Raw genomic sequence first — 2,435 nt, 5'->3', positions numbered from 1 at the left:
GCCTTGGTGTCACGGAAGGTCACTTCGCTTCTCAGAGGAGGCGTCTGTCTGTTCCTCCAGCCAAAGTGCAGGAGCCCGGGGTCTCACGCCTGTGTCAGGTGGACCCAGCTCTGGGAGCACGCCCCAGGGCGCGTGCCCACGGAGGGCCCTGGGCCGCGGAGGGTTCTCCCGGGGCTGCCACAGTTACGGGCAGCACCTAGCTTCACCCCCACGACGGCTGTCTTTGGAGGGTTGTCCACGTCCTCAGCCTGTTTTCGTTGGGTTTGCCTATTTGTTGTTGAGTTTGTTGCGAAATTTGAACCTGAGATCATTCTCACCAGCTTCCCAGAAAGGCCAGCGCAGTGTCAGCACTGAGGTCGCGGGAGAGCCGGTGGTGCTGGCGGGCGGTGGAGGGGGGCCCTGGGTCTGAGCAGGAGCGGCCGGCCACAGAGCAAGCCCTGGAAACCGCGGGGCAGCCCTGCTTCAATTTGAGGCTTTGGGGGAGGCCCCCTGTGCACACCACAGAGGGTGGTCAGCGCTGATACTTCTTAGCACCAAGGGTCTGGGCCCTTGTGTGGTTTGGACAGGTGAAGGCCACCTCGCTCGCCCCGCCTCCGGGGTGTCTGTCCCCGGATGCCGCAGGGTGGTGCTGTGCAGCGCACTGCCTATCCACGGTGGTCCCATGCCCGCTGGCTGGTAGCTCGGGTTCCCTGTGCCTTCCCGGCTGAGAGCTCAGTTCTGGTTTGTGCTGGGCGATGTTCTGTTCTCAGTGTTCATGCACTCACCTGCTGCGGGCTGGTTCAGTGCTTCCAGGTCTGGGCATGGGAAGCTGCCGAACCTCCCCCCACCGCCCGGAGGCAGGACCACATGGTGAGAGGTGGGCCTGGAGTGGGCCATGGGCTGGCCCTCCCTCGGCCAACCTCGCCAGCACAGCGCGTTGCGGGCACGTGGAGGGGCTCAGGCAGCAGGCCGGGCCCCAGAGGCCCCAGCCCCAGGCTGCACGGGCCTCAGTGTGCCTGTAGAATGGAGAAGTGCAGGAGTGGTCACACTGATGGCCTGGCCCGTCTCCGGGGAGCTGAGCTCGTTTTCCCGCTGCCTGGCCCTTATCACCTGTCGGGGCCCAGCCCAGCCCTGACAAGGCACAGGGCACACGCCCTTGTCCTCCTGGGGCTCCTCTGTTCAGGTTGGGACTGACCCCGCCTGGCCTGGTTTTCTGTCCTGGCTCCATGGAATCTGGCTCAAAGGGGTGGCTGAGGTGGACACTGCTGCCGCCCCTTCCACAGAGCCCGGGTCCCACAGTGAGTGTCCCTGCCTCCGACTGGCCAGTCTGGGTACTGCCCTTTGGGGCTCATTCATAGTGCCAGGGGTCCCTGCTCCAGAGCCACAGACAGGCAGGAAAGGGACTCCCTAGAGAGAACCTCTGTGGGGAGGGGTCCTGGGGGTTCCCACCCTACGTGCAGGGGCCTCTGAGGGGCCCTGCTGTTGCCCCCTCCCTCCTAGAACCTGGCAGAGGCCAGCTGTGCTTCCACTGTGGCCACCTGGCCCTCGTCCCACACCATCAGAGCCAAGTCTCACCCATGGCCTCGGACTCCTGACTTTTCTCCTACCACTTTCTCCCTTCAGCTGGTGTCCTGTGGTTTTCCTGCCCACTCATGGCTCACTCCCCAGATTCAAGCTCATGGGTAGCGGGGCTGGGGCTCCCTGGGGCCTGTGAATGCCCCCTGCAGGCAGAGCTGGTTAGGTCAGGGCCTCCCGTGGGGTGACCGGGACTGCCCGAGCCTTTGGAGGGAAACAGGACGACAGGCTGTCCCAGGCAGAGAGGACGTGAAAGGATGGAGGCCGAGGCTTGCATGTGTGTTCCTCTGGAGTGCGTTAGGAGCCGGGCCTGTCCACACCTTGACCCGGCTCCACAGAGGGACTTTAGGATTCCAGAAGCAGTGCTGCTGGCGGCCCCTGAGCTGTGGCCTCTACAGAATGAGGTGGACAGCCTCAGATCTCAGCTTTTCATCAGGCCTTCAGCCGGGGCCTGTGGGTCAGCAAGGCCAGGAGCTCCGCGGGCCCCGTACACCTGGCACCTGGCCTGCGTGCTGCCTCCTTGGCCTCACCCCAGTCTTGACAACAGGGTCCCCTGGGATGGGAGCCCACCTGTGTCCGTGGGGACCATGGAGTGGAGCCTGAGCGGCAAGAGTCAACTTTGGGATGGGGGCCAGGTGCCCTCTCCTGTTGCCGCCTGTGCTGGAACCCCAGGTGTCTGGGCGCGCGCACCCTCCTGCTGTGAATGCCTTCGTCAGGACAGGCAGAGGTGCATCGGCAGGACTCAGCGCTTTAACAGGAGTACGCACTGGGACACGGCTTCTCCGCTGCTCACTGCACACGAGAGGCTGCCCCCGCCCCCATCCAGAAGCTGCGGCTCCCCTAACTGCTCCCTTCTGGGAGACTGCTGACTCCACGGCTGT

This window comes from Oryctolagus cuniculus, chromosome 21, assembly GCF_964237555.1.
Source record: "Oryctolagus cuniculus chromosome 21, mOryCun1.1, whole genome shotgun sequence".
Lineage (NCBI taxonomy): Eukaryota > Metazoa > Chordata > Mammalia > Lagomorpha > Leporidae > Oryctolagus > Oryctolagus cuniculus.
Note: the sequence above shows the minus strand (reverse complement) of the source record.